Source organism: Anser cygnoides, chromosome 1 (genome assembly GCF_040182565.1).
Source record: "Anser cygnoides isolate HZ-2024a breed goose chromosome 1, Taihu_goose_T2T_genome, whole genome shotgun sequence".
In the NCBI taxonomy this organism is placed as follows: domain Eukaryota; kingdom Metazoa; phylum Chordata; class Aves; order Anseriformes; family Anatidae; genus Anser; species Anser cygnoides.
The window spans coordinates 49,128,601-49,154,978 of NC_089873.1; the positions used below are offsets into that span (position 1 = coordinate 49,128,601).

At 42.5% G+C, this 26,378-nt stretch overlaps 1 long non-coding RNA gene across 5 annotated transcripts in view; it reads left to right on the forward strand.

Moving 5' to 3' along the window:
• LOC125182457 (uncharacterized) overlaps nt 1-25,515 on the forward strand; it is a 125,605-nt gene extending 100,090 nt beyond the window's left edge. For 3 of the 5 annotated variants that reach the window (XR_010830706.1, XR_010830705.1, XR_007162306.2), the window contains 5 exons: nt 548-627; nt 2,173-2,295; nt 8,256-8,404; nt 23,195-23,260; nt 23,957-25,515. This is a non-coding gene — a long non-coding RNA (uncharacterized lncRNA). Of the gene's footprint in view, nt 1-547; nt 1,295-2,172; nt 2,296-8,255; nt 8,405-23,194; nt 23,261-23,956 lie in introns of all 5 variants that reach the window. The other 2 variants (XR_010830701.1, XR_010830702.1) reach the window with 2 other exon arrangements.
• The last annotated feature ends 863 nt before the right edge of the window (nt 25,516-26,378 follow it).

Below are 26,378 nucleotides of genomic sequence, written 5' to 3' on the forward strand. Positions count from 1 at the left end.
GCTGAGAGCTGCAATGTAATTCTTTTTTAAATTGTCTTCATAGCTTAAATGTTAATTGGGGTTTTGACTATGGATATTGAGGTTTAAATGCTGCTGATATAGCTTTACTTGAAGCAAAGTAAGAATTAGGACAATGTGAAATATGTCCTGGTGTTGCATCAAAATGGAAATATGGAGTGCTATCAACCTAGACTTGTAGAGGGCACTGCAGAAGTGTGTTGTGTAGTATCCATGGAGCAAGATTGTTACCTTGCAAGGCAGACAACAACTGAATAAAACCCACATCAACCCACATTAGCTATTTCCTGTTAGGAAACACTGGATATTGTTTTTCATAGCCACTCTTTATGAAACACATGTTATGATAATTGTCAAGTGCTGTAATACTTCTTCTTATTTGGTAAATCTTGTACATGTGGATGAGATATTATTTTTCCATGGATATGTTTATATGAATTGCAGCCAGTGACTCTACCTAGAAAATTATGTCAATGTAATGCAATGTTATGTAAGTTTTGTTTAGGTTCTTATATGCTGCACGTCACAGGGTCTGAGTGGATTCCAGAACTGAAGTGATGGGATTATCATCTGCTACACATGGTTTTCTCTCTCCCCTTCTTTCCAAAGGTGACTTCTGTGCTCTTTTTATTTTCAGTGTCTTTTAAAATAGTTATTACATTGTCTGAACACTGTTCTGTATGTATTTATGTGACTCACAGAGTAGAAGATTGTGAGCTTTTTGCTGGGGATAATTCCAGTGGGAACTCATCCAAAAGTTTTAGGCTGGCCTACTGAGAAAGCTCTGTTTTCTGCACAGCTTTTCTTGGGAGATGGATAATCCTGCTGTGACTGAGCAATGAAACTGCTGTCTATTTTTCCTTGTCCTGTCTCTCTCTGTAGGTGACCATTCATGTAAGTGTCCAAGGTCTATAACTTCTGAGTGCCCTAGGAATTAGGACGCAACACTGAAAGCAAAACTGCAGATTAAATACAGTACTTACACCTGCATTTATTCAGAATTGGTTCTCACAACAGCAAAGGGGTGTCCTTTCACATCTGTAGTGCTTATTCTCTGTTCTACTGCAGGGAGGGAGGAGGACAGCAGGACCCATGTTACAGTGATCCTAGGAGGACCCACAGTTGGCAAGTGGGCTGCTGTGAGACATCTGTCCCCACCTTTCCTTTATCATTTCCAGCTTCTTCAGGCTGAAGTCTAACACTGGGTCTTCAAATCTGTGTGTTAAAGCTGAAGCAGCCCAAGCAACCCAAGAAGAGCGCAAACCCTTTTGACCAAGTATTACTTCTGTGGTTTTTATTTTTTATTTTTTGTCTTTGGGGGTTTTCCCCAGCTGGATATTGCTTTTGATCTGAAATGATCCGCATGTCTCTTAGGAGCTGAGCTGTCATTGTAAACATTTTGATCAATTTCCAGCACAGTTTTTCCAAGTGTGTTTCTTTTGCCTTTTGCTAGCTACTTCCTGATGCTGTTTATCCAAAACACCACCTGCTGTCAAGGGCAGTTCTGGCCATTTGAAATGTCCCCATGTCCACAAAGCAGCTGTACCTATTAGGTTTAATTTCTGCAATGAATTACCAAGTGTATGTAATTTAATACCCACTCGTCTTCCCTGCCCTCCTACCACCACCAGTCATCACTTTTAATCTGTGAAAGCAGTGATGGAATTAGGCTGCCAAGAACCTGGAAGGTTTGCTTTCTCTGTAACAAATTTAACATAATATATGCAAGAAGTAGGACAATTTTTCTGGTTTTCTGCCATATCATATAACCCTGGAATCTGTTTTCTTCATGACTAGCAACATTAACTACTAATCTCAGTTCATTTGGAGGAAAAGAAGGAAAAAAAGGGGAAATGAAGACTAAGCTCGGGAGGTGTAGCAATACAAAAGTACAATTCTCTAGTAAATGTTTTAAAATTCCAATAGAATCTGTAAGTTGGGACTGATACACAATGAAACACACAGGATTTCTAGATGGAACAGGTGCCCAAGAAGTCTGAATCAAAGTGGAACTGAGAATATAGTTTTGCATGATAGTGTTCTGTGCTTTGGATTTGGATCAAGGGATGAAGGAAGGAAAAAGAATCTGAATTGTTTGTGAGTACAGTTGGACACAAACATAATAATTGTTTCTGAATTATTATTTTTTTTCAGGATATTCTTAAGTAAAGATTAATGGAGGAGTGTCAACAGAAGATTGGAACCTTAGCTGCCAGCAAGCTGCTTGCATGATGTGACCATTCCATCCACTGAATATGTTGGAGCTTTCCTGACAAGGTTTAAATATTCTGCCAGTGTAGACTGATTTTATTTTTAATTTTTAAGAATCATGATATTGGAAAATTTAGAGGACAGCAGTTTTATGTTGAATTTCATGAGCCATGTGATATTATTACTGTCATCTGATAAGATATGCTTATAAACTACCTTTTCTTCTTTTGTTCTTCTCTGCTTCCCTCTCCAAGTTATTGCATCTTTTCTCAACCAACTTTGACTGCAATAGTAAAATTACTTTTGCAAAATTTTGTTAGAACAGAATTTTGTTATTGGCTCTTGGAATATTTCTGAACAGCTTGTAATGAAGAGGTTAAGTATTGAATTCAGTGAGGCAGTTTCAAGCAGGTTTTTAGATTATTTGAATAGATCCAAGACGTGCTTACCTGGCTCCTCTGGAACAAAATAATTGGGACTGTCACTAAATGTTACATCTGGTGTCAAATTCCGTAACACTAGCTTATGTCTTTGAAAATCTCTGGACCCCACTTCAATAAACACTTCACAAAAATATACATTGCATATTTAGCAGTGGAGAGATGCCACAGTTAGATGACAGAGCCACTGGATGAAAAGGGTCTCACCATGCATTCCCAAGGGACACATCTTGTTAAAATAAAATACAAGGAAAACAAGAACATATCAAGAATAGTGGTCTGTGTATTTCAAAGGCAACATACTATGCCAAGAAAAACATTGTAGTCATGATTTCAGCTTAAACAATGTTTGAGAAGCATATTGAAAAGTTTTCTACTTCAGTTTCAGTTCAGTGCTAGTTTGAGTTTTCAGGCTTAAAAGACTGTTTTTATATATGATTTGGACACAATACAGAAAGTACAGAATTAAGAAAAAGCATTCCTAATATTGGAACACATTTGTTATCTAGTCTGAAAGTGCATGAAAAATAGGTTGTTGTTTTAAGTTGTTCTTGAGAAATAGGTTGCTCTTAAGAACTTGGAGAGATCAGGAAGAATGTTCCAAAAAGTATTTTTTTGTTTGCTTGTTTGTTTCTTAAAAAGGAGAATCTAAATTGGAGAAACAAACCAATTACATTTATATGCAATAAAGGATAATGTATTATTAAACTGGTAATGATTTAAACCTAAACAAGAAATTAGCCTTTCTTGCAATAGCAATGGCTAAATGGAAAGCTGGTGATGAAAACTCTTGTTTTAGGCGTAGTAGTGTCTCTTTAATGTTACACAGCAGCTTCTACTGGCTACATACTATACGAAATCTGTTCTGCTAAATATCGTTCCTTGGAGCAATTATTAGCAGAATACGAATGGCATAAAATTGGTAAAAACAGATCAAATAGATAGTTTCTCAGAACGCATTTCTGTGGATAATCAGTGACAACAGTGAGTAAAACTACCTGGAAAAGGTGACATCTGGCAAAAGGTGACATCCAGAAAATTTAGCTGATTTGGACAGGAATGAACTACGAACTGGCCAAACTAAGTAGTGCTCAGAAGGGAATATAAAGGCTTGTGTTTCTGATCATTCCTGTGTTGCCATCTGTCCCTGCTCTAAAGAGCATAGCAATCCTTAGTGGCTCTACATGGTTGCCTGCTTAGGCCATTACCTGAGCATCTGTTTCATTTTGTTGGATTTCAGTATTCCCAGGAATGAAAGGGAGTACAGAACTCTAGAAAGTGAAACTGTATAAATTAAAGAGTAACCTAAACCAGCTGTAAAACAGGAGGGGGAGGAGGAACGCTGCACTTCTATTGCTCCTGTACAATATGCTGTTCACCCTGGTCATCTAGACCTGTCAAGTTTTCTTCTCTTTCTAATTTGACTGCATTTATCTTCTGGCAGCACCTTTAGTTTTTTTAGCTGTTTCTGTGTGATAGTTCAAGCTATAAGACTCGACATTATTTTATGTAATCGGTTTGATATATTTCCAAAGATTAGACGTGCGTGCTTCTGGGTTCTAGATGGAGATATCTGAGATGTGCTGGTAGACATGGGTTAAAGCTGTGTGTTCAGCCCCAGTGAAGCAGGAAGCCTAGGACACTCCAGATCATCCAACTTCAACAGAATAAAACTTTAGTTTTTCCTATCTGCACGAGGGTTTTGCAATGTGCTAGATAAAACTACAAAACCAGAGCATTGGAAGGGGGCAGTAAGTGGAATTTCTATAATTGCAGAATTGTAGAATATCTGAGTTGGAAGGGGACCCACAAGGATCATCATGTCCAACACTTGGGTCCCCAAAAGACAACCCCCCCCCCCCCCAAAAAAAAGAAAAATTTAGACCATGTGTCTGAGAGCACTGTCCAAATGCTTCTTGAACTCTGACAGGCTCGGTGCCGTGACCACTTCATGGGGAGCCTGTCCCAGTGCCCGACCACCCTCTGGGTGCAGAACCTTTCCCTAACACCCAGCCTGACCCTCCCCTGTCCCAGCTCCATGCTGTTCCCTCGGGTCCTGTCGCTGTCCCCAGAGAGCAGAGCTCAGCGCCTGCCCCTCCGCTCCCCTCGTGAGGGAGCTGCAGGCCGCCATGAGGCCTCCCCTCGGCCTGCTCTGCTCTGGGCTGAGCAAACCAAGGGCTCTCAGCCCCTCATATATCTTGCCCTCTAGACCCTTTACCATCTTAGCTGCCCTCCTTTGGATACTCTCTAACAATTTTATACCTTTCTTATACTGTGGCACCCAAGACTGCACACAGTGCTCAAGGTGAGGCTGCACAAGCGCAGAGCAGAGCAGGACAATTCCTTCCCTTGACCAAGCTGGCAGTGCTTGTGCCCGATGCACCCCAGGGTATGGTTGGCCCTCCTGGCACACTAGTTGGCCACCAAGGCACACTGCTGACTCATGTTCAGCGTGCTGTCGATCAAAACTGCCAGATCCCTTTCTGTGGGGCTGCTCTCCAGCCTCTTGTCCCCCAATCTGTACTTATAGTCAGGGTTGCCCCTTCCCAGGTGCGGAACACGGCACTCGCTCTTGTTAAACTTCAAGTAGTTGGTGATTGCCCAGCTCTCTAATTTGTCCAGATCTCTCCACAAGGCCTCACCACCCTTGACAGAAAGAATAGCTCCACCCAATTTGGTATCGTCTGTGAACTTGCTCGAAAAACCTTGAAGTCCTTCATCCAAATTGTTTATGAAAGCATTGAAGAGGACTGGTCCTAAAATGGAGCCCTGAATAATATAGCAAGTTCCATAACCAAACTAAAACTTTCTGAAAAATAATGAATTAAGCTAATTTCTGGAAATTATTTAGCACTTAAAAATGACATTGCATTTTGTCTTCCTTTTTCTGGAAAATGTCTGAAGTTTCTTAAACTACCTGATGGGAGGCTATGAAAGACCTAGATCCTGTTGGCTGCTATGTGAGGGAAAAATATAGCTCTCCTTTAAAGACCAGTTTCACCCTGCCTCTCATTTTACTAGACTGTTTTCTGCATTGGGTATTAATGAGTCATATTAGTCTTCAGAAAACAAAACAAACAAAGGAAAACAGCCAAGACAATTTCAAAACCAATTTGAGAAATAATCTATGAAGACCAATGGAGTATCTGATTAGAGATGGAGGAAGGAAGACACATTTGCTCAGCATTAGATACTTAAGATACGCATTCATGATGGTTGTAGCCAGCCTACAGCTGGCTGTTGAACCCTGTGGCCTCAGCCTCCGCATTAGCCTTTGTAGGCCATAGGCCTTTGTAGGTAGCATAGAGCGAGTCCCCTGCACAAAACAGCTGAGAACACCTGAGTCAAGAAAGTCCTGATCTACTGGCAAAGGAAACTCTCCCTTCTCTGTTGAACATTAGAGATATGTGCTTGGGAGGTGCCTAAGATTGCATGGTGCCAATTATCCTTCGTATGTAAATTTTTAAAGAGCCAATACATTATCTTCTATGAAATATCATGGAGGCAAATAATTTCTGTTGGCTTCATTAACCAAGAATATTTTAATTTATTTTCTTCTCATAAACTGTCTTTACGTAGTTTTCACTTCCCATTCCTTGCACTGCTACCTTAAGATCACCAGAACAACTCTTCATGGTTTGGCCTTATCGTAGGAGAATCAAAGCTGCTATGCAGTGAGAAATAGTGCTTACTAAATTTAAACATCAAGGCAAGCTGTTATCAACATGCAAGACAGCTTTATTGTTATGATCATTTATTCATTATACTTCTAGCGTACCAGGAGCTGTGCAGCACATACTGCTAGGTGTGTTCTCTGCCCTTTGAATAATGATATTTTGGAGTTCTCCTGAGAATGAAAGGCTGGTTGATCTACTCTTGAAGCTTGACAGGCAATATTCTTATTTATCTTTTTAAAATGAGACAACAAAATGTAATTACCATTCTTTCTGAGCATCTGGAAAAAGGTATATAGCAGACATGAACAACTGCAATTCTTTTCCTCTGTTAATCACACTGGGTAGGAATACTTACAGATTTTATGGTCTGATTACCTTCTTCATATAATGTGATTCACCACCACAGTTGGGGGTAAATGCTGCAGGAAAACTGCTGTAGAAGGTAAGGTATACATTATTCTTCGGGATTGGTGCATTTATCTGTTTAGTAAACCTGGTTCATGGCTTCCAACAGCTATAGCCAGCCATGAATAATGTAATTTGTGTCAGCCCACAGGGGCCTAGTAGCAGAGAAACTAGGGCACCTGACCAAAGAGCCAGAATGGTTAGCATTAGTCCTGCTCCGTATGTGTGCTGACAGTGCTTCCCAAGGGATCCTGTTTTAAATGAAGGCTTAAGTCATTCAGGCTGGCGAGTGGGCAGGGGTGATCCCTACGGCCTCATGACTGTTCCTGCTGTTTTCTGCAGAAGTGGGGATGCTTTAGCTGCGCTTACCTAGGTCTCAACCCAAGACTGGTGGACGGTGGATGTGTTTGGTAGATGCATATCACTGCCCTCTTATGGACAGAGTCGGCAGTGATCAGAAATACATCATTAGTCCCCCACAACAAGGCGCACGGTGTGCTTCATGCCTAGAAAGCCTCTGTGGTTCAAGTAGTGGCAACCTTATCTTTCACAATATTAATATTATTAAGTGCATCCAGTCACCAATCCAGCCTTCACTGTGTTCTGCTGCACAGGTCAAAATCTTAGTCTTGCTGAAGATGGCTACCTGGTACCCCCTTATTCAAATGTACTAGCTGCCCATGGAACCTGCCGTAAAAGCAAAATAGATTAGGAAAATGGCACTAGTTGTAAGCAAACTGAATAATAATATTTAATCTGGTAGGTTAGTACTGTGCAGTCAATCAAAACCAAGACTTCACAACTTCTGTGCTAAGGAAGAGAGAAAGTGTATTCTCATTAGCTGGCATTAAACCTCCCTGGCTATATTGCAGGGCTGCTACAGTTTCAGTCTCTTTTTAAAAAAATTAACATCGGGCTGCAGCTCCATTACTCTGTTTGTGACCTCTTTGTCAATCAAATCTATTGGAGTTCTAGCATCAGTTCTGGATCAGGTGTTGAACACAATTCCCTGCAATAGACAGCTGCCTCTTTTCTCTGTACTTGTGTACTGCTACCTAAGGTGCCCATCAATCAAGGGCAGTTACATGCCGTAGCTCCCAATCTAGATGCTGAGGAGGGAAGATCATGCCACCTCCTCACTCTGCTCCTTCTTCTTCTTGTTGCAGAGCTCTGGCTGTCCTCTGCATAATCTCTACTACTCATCTAACTGCAGTGAACTGACTTATGTTAGCCCAGCAGTAAAATAACCCCAAATCAAAAACTAAGTAGAGCTTTTTGCTGCTTAGCAATTTGAATTGGCTTTATTGTACAGTCAGAGCATCAGAAGTAAACTAAGAGACGAGTTGAGGCTGGTTGGTTGGGAACAGGAATACAGGCAAGGAAGAGGGAGAGGGAAAGTGGATTACCAGGACCATCACTTCCTAATGCAACCAGCTCTTCTGTTTTCTCCACTGTGCATCTAGCTGTACTCTTAGCATCTCAGCACCTCTCTCTCTCTACACAGGCTTCCTCAAGCCATGCCTATCAAGCAATGGTGGTCTACGGTTGCCATTTTACAGGAGAGAAACTGAGGCTCACATAGTGAGTCTCCCAGTGTTATGCGGATGAGCTGAGACATGGCAAGAAATTGGAGTTGGGTGTTGCAAACCCAAGGTGAGTGCCTGAACCCCTGGCCATTCCTTCTGACCAGGAGGTGCAACCAATCTTTCCTCCTCCGTCTTTATTCCTGCTCTTACATGCTAACTGTACTTCTGCTTATAAGCATACAGAGTTATTTTAATACTATGCTGCAAAAGCAGAGGTTTGGTATCCTTGTCCTAACCTTTCATCTATGGAACTATTGCAAATAATCTTGCCAGCTAGGGAGTAAAATGGAAGTTGCCTTCCATTTGTTGCTGCCCCATTGTAGGCTGACTAGTGAGCATCTGTGGTCCTCTGTGTCTGTTTAGCTGCAACAGTCTTCTAATTTCTAAGCTAAATGTGCTAGCACTTGGATTTCAAAGTGTAGAAAACCTGTTTAGCATATTCATATGCAGGAGTGCTTCTAACTGGAGTTTTTATGAAAGTTTTCTTCATTGTCAGGATTGGGGATATGAAAACATCTCTTGCTGTTTAAAAGTCTTAAGGTAACATGTCCTGAAGATGAACTTGTTTCTACGTAATAATCATGTGACACTCTTAAAAGTCACTGTGCAGACTGTACATGACACTCAGGGATGTGTTTAAAAGCAGCGTTGCCAACTTCCAGTCTGACGTTCCAGTTCACGTGTATATATAGTAAGTCAGATAGAAGTGTGCTACTCCTAGGTCATACTAAGATCTCTTTAATTACCCACTTGTAAAATCTTCTAGTAGCACGGTACAAAGACAGTAAACAGCTCATATAACACCTTGAAAATAAAGTAACACACTGGAGCTGAAAGCTTCTAAATTACAACATACTAGTTGCATTTAATATTAGCCTCAATTAAAATTTTTATTGGCTGTGTTTTGCTCAGTGAATGTAGCCTCTTCCACTTATGGAGTGCGTGCAAAGAGACTGCACTTTCCTTGTGCATATTCTGTAAGTTTGTTTGCAGTATGGAATACTTGGTATCCACAATACAAGCTGTGCTATTTAGCTGTGATTAGTTACTTAAGTCACTTGTTATTATTTCCATTACCTAATTGGGGGAGAAGAATTTATAATTAGCAGGGTGAGTTTGGCTTTCTGAATAAGGCAGTAATTTGTGGGATGAGATTTAGCAGTGAGGTAGAATTAGGATATTTTCCCTTTTCTTAATTATATAGATCTTGTCCATAGAATCAATCCTAGAAAATTAAGTTACTCTTAATACTTTAGGAAGGGAACGTATTAATTTTAAATACTGTATTCTATTAAAAAGGAAAAGCAAATACATTCTTGATACTAACTGAGAAATATTGTCAGTAGAGTTTGGTTTGTGTAGGTCTGTGTATAACATACGTACAATGAGTCTATTATGTACTTAGATATTTTTGATCTGTGGGCCTTGGCTCTCGTAACCACCCTTAATTTGAACCTGAAATCAGTGATAGAGCTGTAATTAGAGGCTGACAGTTTGGTACAGGTTTCTAGTTAAAGCCCTTCCTTGCTGGTAAGGCAGCTTTTCTGTGTTGCTTGTGTGGAACCACTGAAATGTATTAGGAATTTTGACAATTAGGAAACAGGACCTTATTCTTTCTTCAACATTTGTTAGGACTGGAAGTCTTTCCAGGGATACATTTAATGTTAAAGATGAAGTAACAATAAGAGTCAGGCCTAATTGGAGACATCAGCTTCTTCTGAATCTATATGGGAATATTTTACTCTGTTTAGGAATATTATCCTCAGATCTGAGTTGTTCAAGTGTCAGTCATGCAGTTTTAAATGTCAGCTCAGGCTTCATTATTGTGTTGATTTTAATAAACATAGTCTCTGGCACCTCAAGTTTTAGTTTACTCTGTATTTGGCTTGCAAATTATGTTTTCAACTCCAGCCAGTAGAAGTGAGAGATTGAGAACGGACTTAAAAGTCTGTTCACAGACTTTTTTTAGGTCGCATGTAGCCTCTCACTGGCCTATGATGAGCATGAGGAGCTGAGTAGTGCTCATAGGGCAGTCTTGAGCTCTGCTGGGCTCATACAGTATTGATAAGTTAGGTGTCAGGATGAATTATCACTCAGGTGCTTATCACTCTTCATGGACTATACAGAAAGACTAGTGTGACTGGGATTCCAACTCAGATGTCTGCATTAAATACCTACTGCTAGATGGGATGAATCAGGTCTTTTTTTTTTTTCTTTTTTTTTTTTTTTCATGTTGGCAGTAGTGCTAATGAAGATCAGTTGCATAAATAAGTGTTCAGCACATCAGTAGCAATCAAGTACCACTATGGAATTTACTCAGAATATTTTGATCAAAGGTTGCTCTCTTTGTCAGTTATTTTGAATAACATTTTGAGTTTTTTTGACAAATATGGAAATACTGTAAAAAATAGGAAAGCTGGATCCAAAGTAGGTGAGTTCATTCCAGCTTTGTTCAGGCTTGATCTAAATCTGAAGAAAGTGCCTTTCCACAAGATGCTGGGTGGAGACACCCCGGGTTCTGTAGCTCAGCCAGTCTGGCTATTTCACTTGGAAAATTCTTCTTCGTTTATGCTTCTGCTCAGGCCAGCTTTATGCTAGCTTCTCCTTTCTAACAGATGTGCAGATTCACCTGGCTCCTATATATTTGGTAGAGAGTTTCCCCATGAGTTCAGTGGATGTGAAAATAGAAAATAAGCAATACTTACCATGCCTTTCATCTATATCTGTATACTCTGTTAAGTCCTCGTACAGAAGTTCCCCTTGTATAGAAGAGGAAATTGTAGTTGTGAAGGGGCTGGTCCAGGAGCTGATTCTTGCTTCTCTGAGGGTTGGGCTTGGCATAGAATTCATTAATCTGCAGCTCTGGCTTAGGCAGGCATTTTCCTCCCTCCCTCCTTCCTCCTCCTTTCCTTTCCTCCACTCGGCTGCTTGTCCTTGTCTGGCTCTCACCCCACCATGCTAGCACAGTTGTGAGTAGAACTGCTGAATAAATTGGACTGGGGAACTGTTCCAGCTAAAAAAAGATTATTATATTGGAGGTCCAGATTATATTTCAGCTGAATCACTTCCTTAGGAGACTATACAAATGTTTGTGCTGGGAGGGCAGTGCAAGAAGATGGATTGGACATGAAGTAGGAATGGCTTCAGCTGGCAAAAACATCATGGCTGCCAAAGCCTCAGTCCCAAGAAAGTGCTCTCAGAGCAAGGGCAAACCTGATCAAGTGACCTGATAGACTATTGGCAATGGACCTGCTTTGAGCAGGGAATTGGACTAGATGACCTGCAGGGATCCCTTCCAACCTGAAATATTTTGTGGTTCCATGATACAAACTTAAATCCTGTTTCAGACATCCTTTGGCGTTGTAAATTTGGCACCTTCATCTTTTGAACTTATCCGTCATGCTTTTGCACTCGTATTTTTTCAAGAGATGAAGACAGAGCTAAGATCACTACTGTTCAAAAGAGATAGAGGCCTTCTGACCATCTGGTATGCTGAACATAGTAAAAGCCAGAACACATCCATCCCTGTTTTTCTTAGTAAGAGGAACACACTTGTGACTTTCCTTTATTCTTTTTTACTTTTTCTTAAGTAAGAGTTGCGAATGTGGCAGAGTGAGTGCTGTTGTATTTTGTTTTGTTACAGCTTAATTGTAAATGATGCGAAAGCTGAAAGGATGTTGTCTAGGCAGAAACATTAGACAACCCCCCACCTGTTCTATTGTCAAACTCAGTGATACCCGTGCTTCTGAGCCTGTTGTTGCATAGCAAGTGGCAAAGCAGGCAGCGCCTTCAGTGGTGCAGGACTGTCCCTGAAAGCCGTTTTATCAACTCTCAGGTTCAGGGCCACTGTGTGTTGGTAGTGGATTGCATGGGTATGTTGAATATATACCTCTGTTTCCTTCTTTTGTGCTGTGATGCTGGTGTTGAGACCGATGTTCGTTTTCATTTGCCCAGCCTCATGCACAGAACACAGGGAGCAGAAGACCGTGTAGCTCTCACTGTAGCTGCAGCAATGCAGATATCAAAGAAAGTGTTGACACCTGGAGATCCCACACATCTGATGCATCCCCCAGGGTGTCGCAGCTCTGGCAGCCTCTGCTATTTTCCAGTGGGATAGCACTCAAGAAGACCCCAGCTTACTGCACAAAGACATCCAAGGCCAAAGATGAGTACTATGTCTAAGCACTCAAGGTGCTGTGCCTGACTTTTTTGGCAGTCTGCACAATTTTAGTTTTAAAAAAATACCTTTTTAGCATGCATGAAAATATATGTGGGAGACCTTATTCTAAACTTTTTCCGTGGCTTAAGTGAGAAACAACTCCAAGTATGCAAAGGAAACTGGAACGAACCAGTTCGAAGGTGATATAAATGTATCCAAGAGGGTATTTGTAAGAAACAGTGCAAGCAAATATAGCTCTGCTTGTTTGACATCCAGAAGGGGATTCATTTATGGATTAAATGGAGAGACATAAGTACTCTAATACATTAGTCACCCCATTCTGAAGTAGATATGTAGATTAATTCATACGAGTTGTACTCCAGAAGTGCCTCTCCACTACATTAAAAGGGTTGTCTAGACGACTAGCTTAGATTTGCCTGTTTACTTTAAAGGCATCTAAAGTTTTAGTGAAATGAATATCACCCCTGGTTTACTGCAGGCCTAACTTGTGTCCGGGTTTAACACGGGGATGTGAGAGCCTCATCCTGCTACTGACAAGAATATGTTTAGCTCTGTCTGGATCTTAGCCATACTGAGAGAGGGACATACTGACATGCAGAGCCATGGCAGTGCCAGGCAGGGGGACATCGCGCAAGGGCTTCATGAATTTTGTCTGTCACAACTTGGGGAGCATCCATGCAGGGGGATGTGCATGGAATTGTCAGTAGCTGGTGCTGCCCAGACACGGGATCTGTGGGTCCCTGGTGGCATCTGAAAGGCAGGAAGAAGCACTACAGTAGGATGGTCTGGGAGAGGGATGCTCCTAAAATTTTTTATGACAGCTCTGCCTGCATTTCTTGCATGCCAGCAAACACTGCTTCTGACCCAGAGAGAGGCACGTAAGTTGCATTGCTCAGAAGCCAACAGCAAGTTATCTGCAGCATGTGAAGGATATTTTAGAGCAAGAGTGTTTCAGAGAAGTATCGTGTAGGGTCAGGACCTCAGGATGCAGTCTGAAGAGAAATTCCCTGGTGGCAGACCTGATCCCAACCGAAATCTCAAGCCAGTTGGCCTCCTCCATGCCAGCACAGCTGTTCATATCACCATGTGGGAGACTGGACTGGGAAACTGATGCCACAGAAATATAATGTGTTCTTTATTATTTTGCTATGTTGCTTGCTGTCTTAAGTGGCTCTGCTGCCAGTTGTCCATGGTGTGGTTCAACCAGCAACCCTTGCACAAAGCCATTTTTCAAAGGCTCAGCGTAACCCATTGTAAAGAATTACTCTTGGATTGCTTAAAAGAAAGGTCTGATACTTGTAAACATTTGCACAAATAACATGCTTAGTGAGAGAGTATCTGAGGCCAACCAGGTATCTTACATTTGTCCCCCCGTTAGTTTTCAGTTCCCATCCAGTCAAGTCATTCTTGCTGGTGACTCAGGTCTTTGTGTGTTTCCTGGCTACCCTTCAGCCAGCCCTCAGAGGAGATACAGCATCACGACAAGCTCCTTCTCTCAGCCTGGTGAGCCAGGCAATGTCACAGCGCCTTCGCTTATCGTCAGTGACCTCACCGGAGAGGCTGAAATCAATCCTCAAGGAGGACTTGCTCTTTTAAGGGAAGTCAGCGAGCCTTTACTAATTACTGGTTGGCATGATATGTGTTGGTTATTTGAACTAGAGAGGGCAAAATCCCTTGGGCCTGCTGCCCAGGCTATATGCGTTTATTTGGGGGTGGCTGGCAGCTTGCTGCCCCGGTGCTGTGCCTCATGCTGGACGTGCAAGGTGACTGAGTCAGCTGCTGCATCACCTCAGTTTACATCATGGTTATGTTCTGTGGTAGAAGAGGGCTGATTCATGTCGATTCACCAGCAGCTCAAATGTCCACGCAGTTTGGGCTGGGCAGAAAGCTGGGGCTTTACTTTTCACCTTTTGTTCCATCTAAAGCATGGGCACCTTCACCGCAGCCCTTGGGCAATTTGAATACGGGGACATTCACTGCTCTGCAGAGCTTCCTGCTCACCTCAGCACCCTTCTGCCAGGGGCTTCCTTAGGTCTGCAATTGCAGGAGCATACTCTCTGGTGGGCTCTCGCTGTGCTGCCAACCCCTGTACGTCTGCAGGTGGACTGCCCCCTTCATTTCTTGATAGCTCACTGAGTGAAATCCCTTTTCATTCCCACCCCTGCTCATCTCCCTGGCTCTGCCTCTGCGGCCATGTGCGAGGCAGCAGATGAAACCCTATCACTGCAATGCTGAAAGCTGAAAGGAACTTTATTTCTGAGGGTTAGTTGTTCTTCTGATTGCTGCACTGATACAGTTATTGGCACAGCCCCATGGTGCAGTTAGTAGTTGGCGGACAGGAAACTGTCTGGTTGCTTTGTCTTGCAGAAAACAAAGTTTTGTGGGCTAAAAAGACTGCCAAAGGGGTTTCAATGTAAGAAGGGTGGGACATCCGCAAGATCTGCTCAGAGAGGCCTAAAGGAGACGGTGGGGCAGGGTGAGAAGAATGGCCAGAAAGGTGGAAATGGGTGTGTGACAGCTTAGCGGGTCCAGGCAAGACTGTGAGTGCCGTCAGAATGGAGACAGGGGTAAGGGGAGGCTCTACTGGGGAGAGCTGTATGTCCGTCAAGGAGGGGGGCACTGGAGGGACATCATTATCTTTTGTTAGATATACCTAGAAAAAGTCCAAAGGCATTTGTAGGCACACCAACTTTTCAGTGGAGCAGAGATGGACTTGTGGACCTGAAAATCTGGCTGTTTTTTTTCCCCCCAAATATACTGCTTAATCTAATAAAAATAAGACCTCTCCTAACAAATGTTGCCTATATCCTGAGACCATCACAGCTCCAACAGGCAGAAGTAGAGACAGAATGAAATTTGGGGCACCAGCAATTGAATTGGAGGAAAAATTCAAAAGCAGCTCTTTCTCAGGGATATGTTAAAAACAAACCTTCCTTGTGCAGTCTCTGCCCAGCAGTAGATTTTACATCCTCTATAGTTCCTGGAGTTCAAACCAGTTTAACATCTAAAAATGCTTGCCTGTTTGTTGCATAGCCAGATCCTGCTCTGCTTTCTCCAAAAATAGCAGGGCTTCTCAAATAGTAGAGATGTCCAGGATCAGTCCCTTCCTGTTGTCTTTGTGCACAATTTCCCATGTTGTTTACTGCATAAACTCCTCAAGCTAAATATGTCCATCAACTTATGTGTCATGGCTCTGTCCCAAAGCTAGCCATGGTACAGACACTGCATGAAGGAAGTCTCCTAGTGTATGATAACATACTACCTTTGTGTTTCTAGTTTACTGCAGGGTAAGTGATGGTATATGATTTCAGGGAAGATTGCCGATTTGCAGCCTCTTCAGGAAATTGTAATGTTCACTTAGACACTATCCTTAGTCAGAATACATTAACTCCCTGCCGAAAAGATGGCCACAGTTTAAGTTAATTGTACAGTTGTTGGAAACAATGAAAGAAAAAAAGGTTTCTCATTGTAGTCAGTCCTCCCACTCATGGGATCAGCCAGTTTCATATCCTTGCTGTCTCACACCACAAACCAACGGGGAGGAAACAGTAGTTCCTGACTCTTTTTTGAATTAGAGGAGACAAAGGAAGGACATTTTTGTATTCTGCACAGCTTTATTTTTTAGCAGTAGTTTGTATTTCACTACAATTTTCAAGTGTTTCACAGAAGATTACCACAGCTATCCTGGGAAATATCTGCACTGGAACTGTTGCTTTATTTTAAGCAAAGAAAACGAGACAAAAATGATTGGAAATGAAGGAACTCGTGTCAGGACTTCCTGTCTCTATGTTTAGACTTAGTTCATTAGAACCTGTTAAACGGGGAGGCGAGCTATTTGCAAAAGGCTTCTTGGTAAAATGCAACCAAATGGTAACACTTCCAGACTTTTCCTCCGATTTTCAATGTAGGGCTGTGGAATGGGTAACCAGGCAGCATCCTCTTACATCAGTCCTCAAATCTGGAGAGAGTGAGATAAGGAGAAATGCTCTGTTTGCCTCTGAAATGCTTGTGGCTGATTCCAAAGGATCCCTGATCTTGCTGTTGATAGGAGGAAGCTCTTCTTCAGATGAAAGGACACTGTCTTGGAGATTATGGTCTTGGCCTCAAATGAGATTGGCAAGAATGAGATATCACTGTACAAAGAAGTTTTCCCCAGGCATTCAGGAGGGGCTGGGAACTCTGAGTAGCTCTATGCCTGTTCACTCCTCAGACCAGAGGTTTGTATGTGCTTGCTGGGGACAAATGCTGGTGAAAGCATACACCAAAAGGTGGCACCACATTAAGGCCAGCAGAGCTGCTTAAAACAGGAGGCTGTTTCCCCTTGCTTCTTGCAGTCAGCCATTCCTGTTCTTACAGAAAGTTCCTAACAATTGCAACACAAGCATTTATATGACCCTATGGCATACTGTATTGGAAAACTTGCATTTTTTTTTTCCCAGGGGCTGTTTTTCAACTGGATCGGTTCCCTGATCTGGTTCACCACGTGGCCACACAAATATTTATGATGGCACAGTACAACAGATGATCTGGGAGTGATGTGGGAGCGGGAGAAAGCAGGGGCTGCTTTGTTGGCAATCTTGCACGCTTAGAAGAATACCAAATTGTAGCTTAAGGAAGAAAGGAAAAGTAGTGGGGTGGCGCATCTGAGAAAGGGAGTTGAGGCATGTGCATTCTTCCCCAGAAATAAAAACACAGCTTCAAATGCCAAATGGTGCAATTACAGGAGGTGAAGATCAGCTAGCACAGCCATTTCAAATAATGCAGTCTGCAGACAGGGAGATTTTCGGTATTTCATCCATCCCAAAACCTCACTTGGAGGGAACTGGGAAGCAGAAGATGCAGACAGTGGACCAAAACAGCTGCAAAAGCAGTGGGTCGGCATGCAGATGAGTCCTACACTTCCTCGTGATCTGCAAGACCTGTGGTGAGATCCTATGGGAGAATATAACCCACAAATTATTCATCACGATTTTCTTGCTAAGTGGGGCTGCTTGCAGTAGCCTTCTGTGCCTGGCACAGCAACCTGGCCGAGCCCTCATGGGAAGATGATCTGTGGCTCCCTGCTGTACCAGCTGCAGTTGTGCACCCTGCCTTCTGTCACCTCACACTTGGGCTTCTCTGGCCTTGGCATAGGTGCCCTGTTCGTACCTGTCAATACCCCTCAAAAAAGACTTTGCTGGGACTTTGGATGTCCTCTGGCAATTGCTTTAATATGTCTGGTTTTTATGCCAAAACATCCTAGTTCCAATGCGTCCGGGTGGCGAGGAAAGAAACTCAATAACTGTTGTTTTCTGTTTTCTGAAGCTCTACTGTGTTATAAAATGCTTCGGAGATAACTCCCAGTCCAGCGGGGAGCTCAAAACACACTTCACCATTGTGAAATTAATGCAGTTGCCAAGTCTGTTCCGAGCCTTACAGCTCTGTGTGCTGAAAGGCTTTGCTGGACAGGACAGCAGTAAAAATGCTGGGCTACATCTCTGCTGCAGTCTCAGGCTCCAGTTCATACTTGCTTTTTTTCTCCAGGACCCAAAGTACAGCTTAGACACATCCAAGCTAACTTGTTAACTCAGCAGTAAAGCTACAGGGCAGCATAGAGTTCAGGAAAAAATTCCTGCCAGAACATCTGGGTGAATGAAGCAGCACTGAGCTCCTTGGTGGTGCGGGTTGATGGTCATCTCTGCCCCCCAAAATTTGGGTCTTTCCACACTGTACAGTGTTTGTGAGGCATTCATACTGTTACACTGTAATGGACAGTGCTTCTCACGTAGTAAGTAGAGATAAGTTTTCCCCGTTTACAACTGTCTTTCAAAAGATTTTCAGGCCCCTGTTGTGTATAATCTCACAGTTACACAAGAGGTGAGGTGAGGGCATTTGCGCTCTGCGCGCAGTGTCACGGAGGGTTGGGCCCTGTGCAAGTACTGGATGCCAAGCCTGATTTAGTGTAGAGGTTCCTCTATTCTTGTTCCCGGGGACACAAGAGCCAGTTCCTTTCGGAAATGGTTTGTAATAAATGAAGTTCTGAATATCCAAGTGACTTCTCATTTTTCACTGGCACTTTATTTCAGTAGATGCAGTTTCAGTCAGTACTTCCCTATCTTTTAAGTGAATGATGTTATCATACCTCCCCTTCTTCAGAGGCTCTCAGGATCTGTGGTGAGATCAAAGATTTCAACTGCTCTGTGATCTTCATTAAAATGAAGAGACAATAGGGAGTGGGCTGGCTCAGGCAGTGAAAAGTTCCTTAAAAATCTTTGTCTCTTCAGGCTGTGATAACTGAGCAATATCCCAGCTTGGTTAAAGGATGCAGGGCAAGAAGCGGAGCAGTGCTGGAATCAGACCATTGGCTCATTTCTTTCTTTTGCACCTGGGGAGGGTCCTTTCCTGAGCGTTAGAAGTTCTGCGTCGCCCCTGCATTTAGCTGATGAAACCGATGGGAAGGAACAAGCTCGGGAACAAGTTTACAGTTCCTGCTGCTACAAATTGAAGAGCGGGATTGCTGAGCTTATAAAGCTCTGAATGAAAAGAAAGCAAAAACATCCCCATCCCCAAGGAGGTGTCCGGTGCCTCCATGCCCTGCTCCTGGCTGGGCGGTGGGACAGGCCCTGCCCTGGGGGAGCCACGGGGAGCCCCCAGCCCCAGGAGGCCCCCGGCCCTCGTGGGGCACTGACAGCAGGTTTGCCTCTGCTGGAATCCAGCCAGTGCCTTTCTGCGGGCTTTTTCCCAGTGTGTTCTCAGCTACATGAATACATCTGAGCTGACTAAAAATATTCTTATCTATTATTCAATAATCTCTTCATCTTTCACCTTGCTGCTGGGTTGCTTTGTAAAACTTTAACAATAAGCTCAGTTGATTGAAGTGCAGATAAGGAGTCAGCTCCTATGCGCAGATTTTTGCTGGAGAACGGTTTGTGAAACCCCTGTGTATTCGGTCTATCTACTAGTTTCAAGACCTATAGACACTACCACATGAAAAGAGAGGGTGCTTGTTTGTTTCCACAAATGTTTCAAGTACGCAATACAAGACAAACATGTTATTTAGCTTTTATTTTAAAATATCTATTGCAAAAGCACGGAGCTAGACTCCAACAGCCAGGAATAGCAAATGAGCTGTTCGTTATGTGAAGCAATGTTCTCAACAGAGTATTTTCGTATTTTCAAATATTTTCAATATTTTTTCATTTCAGTGATTCTTTTTCATCAGTGTCAGAATGTTTGGTGAATGTATTTCACAATATTTTCTTAGAAAGTGTGTGACAGCCACACATTCGAGGCTGGAGGAGGAGGAGGAAGGAGGGAATTACCTCGCATATGAAGGAGAATATTGGAGCAACTCCCCTCTCCCATCCCACTTTGGATTTTATGACACAGTTCTGGTTTTGCAAATATGCCAATTTTTTTTTTCTCCTAGAAAAAAAAGAAAAGGCAATGCATTTTTCACTGTGACTGTGAAGAATTATCATTCTCTAGCCCGCCCAACCTGTACGTGTGCTGCACGTGGGCAGTGTAAGACTGTCTTGTGGAGGCCCTTGTTCAGGAGTGACAATGGAAGTCTAATCCAGAGCACGGAGATGTTTTTGGTCTGAAACATGCTCCTACCTACATTAGGAAATTTCACCACCAAGTATCTTTCTGAGCTGTTGCCCAGTGTAGGTAGGTGGATATCTGGCACCTTGTGCCGCTTTTGCCATTGAGGTGGCTGTGATAGCGAAGGCTTCTCCACTCTTGCCAAGGAATTGCTTTCGCATCAGACATCCCTCCAGATCTCCTGTGTAAACAGGACTGACAGCTAACCCATCTATATTCTCAGTATTTCCCTGAATCCAAATCCTGGAGGAAGGGAGGGTTAAAAGCATTTAAAGCATTAAGAAAGAAGTCTTATTAATTAAAAATTAATGAAACCCATCTCATTAAGCCTCTTTGGCTTTAGCTATGCTGAGAAAAAACAGCACTGAATCAGCACATAACTTGCAGAAAATGCAGTTGCATTTAATGACGTGGTAGCTTGTCACAAATTTCTGCCCTTGCCCATTCCAAGGACAAAATGAAGCTTAACATTGGGATAGTTAGAAAGCATTTTACCTTGTACATTTTAACACTGCATTTTCCCAGCACAGTGTTGGGCTTAGTTATTCTAATTTTATCTTCAGTAATGGGTTCCTAATTTTATTGTCATGGCTGTTGCTCCCTCAGGGCATTTGGAAACAAGAATCAGCATTTAAAAAAACCTTAGCTATAACAGACTTTTAATAATGAAATCAATGAAAGGAGTATTCCTGACTATAAATCCTGAACACTTTAAGATGGACACATAAAGCATTGTTACCATTTGTTTACTGCTGAGTTTTCCAGCCCTGTTGCATTTAACCACGTTTTTGTCCTGAGGATATTCTGCCCAGATCTGCCAAACCCCATTCAGAAGGGCTGGTGGATGGCATTTTTTTTTCAACCAAAACATCCGTCAGATGTGGCACAGTCCAGGAAACCTTTTGAAATAAAAGAGGCTTGTGGTAACCAATGTAGAGTTGTGGCATTATGACCAAGAATCTGCTTTGAAGTAACAGCAGGCATTTCCTCTGATACAGAAATAGGTGCAATTTTTCCATCACTTCTGTGGGAAAGTTGGTGACACCAGATGTGGGAGGAGGCATGTCCATGGCTAGGTGGGACTCTGGGTTTCCAGCAGCTCTCTTCACAAAGGTGATCAGTGTCTCTGTATGTGTGCGTCCCTGGGAGATGGGCTTTTCTCCTGGGGAGAGTCTCTGGGTCTCCTCACTGGCTGCAGCTTGTCTGCTCTGTCTGCCCTGTGCCTCCCCAGCACCCGTGTCTCAAGCACTGATGGCATTTGGAGGTAAAAGGAAAGCCCTGGTGCCACAGCTCTGGGATGGCCAGGTGCTTGCTCCCTCTGCTGCCCTTCTCCGCATCAGCAGGGAACATCAGCAAAGGTGTCTGTGGGGCCCACGTCTGCAGACTTCTCAATTCCCATGTCTGCAGATTACTCAAGTAGGATAATGTGTTTAAAAAAGGATTATCTTGCTGGCTCTTGTTTGCCAAATATCAGCCTGGAGCAAGTTTTTACAGCTGAGTTGCAATGGCCTGATAGCAGTGTTTATGATAGAAATCCTGCCAGCTACTTAATGCCAGGAACGCGCTGGTCGCTTAGTCACTGGAAGACTTTGTTGTCAGAATTACTTTTTTTTTTTTTTTTTTTTTTCAAATGGGAATATGTTTGGTGAATATTGCTTGGTGCTTCTAAGAGCAAAGGCTCCAGCTGGTTAGTGGTTAGCCAGCCCCATGGGCACTGCTTGCAAATGCCCCACGCAGCTCTGCCAGGAACAATAGCAGCTAATGCTTGCGCAGCACTTTTCCTCGTCAGGCTGATCACAGCAGTGGTGGCGCCCGCTCTGCACAAAGCTGTGGGTGCTGCAGAGCTGCCACCACAGCTCTCTGGTAGTACAGGGCAGGAAGGGGGTGGTGGGATGCAGGACATACGCCGCCCATCGCTCCTGCATGTTGCGCAGAGAAGAAGCACAGCGCATCCCACCACAGGCACTCAGCACTTCCCAGGGCTAGCTACCACATTGTGCCCACCTGGAGACAGGACTCTATTCTATGGACAAACAAGTCTTGGGATATTTTAGATGGGAAATAAGGCCTCGAAGTACCATGGCTATGGCTCACTAAACTCTTTTATACTGCTCTTCATGTCACAGAATCAGAGAGTGGGAATTTGTTCCTTTAAGGCAAATATTTTTTGATTTCTCATCTGATTTCTCACACTTGGAGCACTTCTGGGTAAAGAATACCAAATATGCAAAATTATAGTGTTTCTACAGTGGAGCTACTAAGCCCCATTCAATCTTGTGCCCTTGAGCAAAAAAAAAAAAAAAAAAAGACAAGGCAACCTCATGGCAGGGGACTTTGCCCTCGTGGAACTGCAGGATAACCTTTCTGTGGATATGCCCTTGGGAGATACTGAGAACCAACAGCCTCAGGTGTTGGTATGGACAAAAGCTACCTAGAATCTAGATTAAAAGGAAAATGTGTTTGCTGAGCTGCTCTGGGTAACACAACAGCTCCTACAGCAACGTGTTTTTTGTCATTGGCCTGGTATGAGCAGCAGGGTATGTGCAGCTCATACTCAGTCATATAAAAGAACATGAAAAATGACACTGTGATCCAAGACCACGGAGCTTCAGGTTACATCGTACATTGCCTGCTTTCAGTTAAGCTCAATTCGAAGGAAATTATTGCCAGTTGTGTTACATTAGTGCACCGAAAAAAGGGCTGCGTTTATGTTTTCCAGAAAGTTGCTGAATCACATCACTGTGCGGAATATATTCCTCAAATTGTGTCTCTCCAATAATGCAAGGAAAAAAAATAAAAGGCAAATCTGTATCAACAGATGAAACCCATTACATGGGTTAGTTAAATAAAAGTAACACCATCTTTTTTTAAAGTCTCATGCTGCAGTGCCTGGGAGTTGAAGGGCATAGAGCGTTCCTTTTCTGTTTTACTGCTGCATGACCTGTGCTTAACTATTTATGCTGCAATCCTAAAACCTGCCCTTGCTCCCCAGGAGGCAAACACTGAAGTATTATTAGACCTTAGTGCGTGGGGGGAGAGCTCTTAGTATAATTTTAATGTATAAATATTGTATGCTCTGTGCCTGTTCTTAAGTTTTACAGAAACACAAGTTAGCTGGTGCACACTCTGGTGGCCGGTCTTACTGCAGAGAACTCACAGGTATGACACAGTCAGTAGCACGTGTGTCTGCCATGCACTGTGTGCCAGTTTCTCATTTCTTCATAGTTATGTTTAAGTAGAGGATGCATGTACTGCTCAGTTACACATCCTATAAAAGTCATTACTTCCAAACAAATGTTTTTCAGTTGCTAGTCCTTTGATTTCAAAGGCTGAATCGAATCTGGGTTTGTTTGCTAAGATCGACTTTCTGTCAAACCTTTTTGGTCACAGCTCCCTATCTCTTTCAAAAATAAAACAGCCTTATCCACTCTTTTTTGGACAATAAAAAACAAAGTAAGGTAAAGTCTCTTGGTACAGATCTGTGTCATGCTCAGCAAATGAAGTTCTGGCTAGGCTGGGCCTTCCGGGCTTTGCAGTTGAACAAATAACTACTAACTTTCTGGGCTGACAACAACTGTATCCATGGTTTTTAGATTTTTTTTTTAATGTCATTTAAATTAGAATAAACATAATATTTGATCTGTTGAAATTCAGGCATATAGGCTGTAGTCACAGTAACAACTCTGTGCTATTTCTGTATATTCTGTCTTCTGAATGCCACATTAATATTGATTCTGCTTCGTACTGCGTCTCTTATGTTTTCTGTGACATACAGTTAGTTATGCATTTTCTAATTATTCTTTTTGTTCAACAGAATAGCAGGCTTTACTTACTGCATTCTTCCCTTATTTCTAGGCAGTTCTCTATTGCTTTGGGGGATGAAATTCTTCTAAATTTCTAATCAAGGAAATCTCCATCCTGCAATGTGCAGAGAGGAGGCTGGGATGGGACAGGCCAATGACTTCAGAAGAGGGAAATCACCGCGATTTTTGACTCCTTGCGGGGCTCAGGTGTGAACTTGAAGACGTGTGAAGGAGGAAAATAAGGCGGATGGGCAGCTGCAGCCCTCGTGCTCATGCCCTGGGCAGGTAGGTGTTGCTGCTGCCCCCCTCTTTGCAGGGTAACTCGATCTGGCCCTAGGACTGCTCCCTAAGACATTTTCATCCTCTGTCTTTGGCTGTCCTTCTCTCAGGGTTATCACAAGCTGAAAACGGCTGTCACTCAGGAAAAGCGGGCGACACGCTCCCTCTATAGGCTCTTCTGGTTGTTGCTCTCTTGAGCTGGGTGTCCAGGGGATCAGAGCCACATGCAGGCTTTGAAGGCTGATGAAAACTCGTTAAGTGCATTTGTTTTAAATTTAGAGATGATTTTTGCAGGTTTATGTGTATACATATGTGGACAGGTGTTTGTGTATTTATATATGTTCTCTAACACCCGTATATACAGCTACTTTTTCTGCAGGAGCCACATGTAGAACAAGTTTTACTGTTTAATCTTAGTCTTTTTTGAACCAATATATTATCATTTTTTGGTGTGAATTGTCTGTTTGTTAATGGTATTATGACAACACACTTTTGATTGCATTTTACCTTTATTAAGGGAAGAGACCATCCGAACCAAGGCACGCTTCCTTGGTGGTGCCAGCAATCCTGACTGCTTTTCTCCCCACTGCGTCCCAGGGCCCAACCTCCTCTGTTGCACCAGCACTGCAGTTTCTGGTGTCACTCTGATAACAAAAGCAATCTGGATTAAGAACATCCTGTAAATAAAAAAGATGGTTTGCAATTTGGATCAGCCCAGTGACCTGCCTAGCCCCAACAGCAGTAGCAGAGCTGCATGAGTGCGCAAAAGCAGCCCAAGGCAAGGCAGGGACAGGAGGAAGATGTTCCCAAGCTGGTGTTGCAGCTGAAGTCCCCCTCTGTGAAAGTGCACCTGCCAGTGTGCTTCTTTTCTGGCGTGGATATCGGAGGGAATTCCCCTGCAGTGCCTGAAATAACATGTTAGGGAAGAACTACACATCTGTGAGTTATATATTAACAGTCACAGGTGACCTTTCAGAGAGTGGCGGAGTAACCATCTCACCAAATTACTGATTAAAATAATGGCACTTTTTCCATTATGCGGAGCACAGGTATTAACTCCTAGGAAAAGACTGACAAACTCTTTCAGTTCAATGGTACTGTTTTCAGTTCCTTGTTACTTTTACAAATGTAAATAAATTGTTCAGAAGTTTTCAATGATAAAAAAATGGCTCTGGCTGTTTCTTGCGGGGAGCAGAAGGGAGAAGGCAGGAAATGCTTTAGCTAAAATGTTGAGGGCATTTCCAAGGAAATGTCAGGAGAGTAACATAGAAGCTTGCTTGAGTTACAGAAAAAAATCTTAGCAGTCATTCAGTGTTGTGCTCATTTTTCCTTCTCCAGGTCTGACCTTGTTCTGTGTTGAGCACTACTGGAGATCTGCTGCAGTGAAGTTTATGTACTTATGTCACTTAGGACACAAATGAATTGCTTTAACTTAAGCTTAAAAGCAAAACCCTGCCAAAGATGACAAATCTATATACCACCAGTTAAATGACTAACGATTTATTTGTCTTTGAAGATTCTGGTGAAAGCTGAAGCATAATGAAAGAAAAAATAATGTAAGTTACATAACATCTCACATATGGAATTTATAATGCTCTGATTTAATATGGAAAAAAATGTTCTTCAATGGTTATATAGATAGATATTATGAGGATGATTTTATGCACAGTGCACATTGGACACCAGATATATTCAGGAGATTAAGCTTTTTGACTAGAGAAGAGACTTTCACAGAAGAGCCTTCTTTTGGTCAATATATTCCACTACTTAATTAAAAGAAATCTTGGTCATGTTTCAATTCAATTGTTTGGTTTTCAAGAGACATTTCTGACCTTCAAACATACAAAAAAATCCTTGTTTTAAACAAGAATATTATCTTGACATTCATTAAAAATTGATATATATATATTATTTTTTTTTTCCAAAGAGCTTCTTGTTTGCCTAGTAATATATTTGCTTCAAATTGCACATTTGGAATTGTATGGAATTTGTGTAGCCAAGGATTTAAGTACCCTTACATAATTAATAATATGAAACAAAGTCCTTGTGGTGTTGAAGCAGTTATTCTACCAAGAACTCAGCTAGACAGACACCTGCAGAGACTTTTCAACTCCGTCAATATGGGAAGCACGCTCTGCACTCAACAAGGCAAAATAAGAAGGGATTTGGGTAATGAAAGGCTGGTAATAAATGCC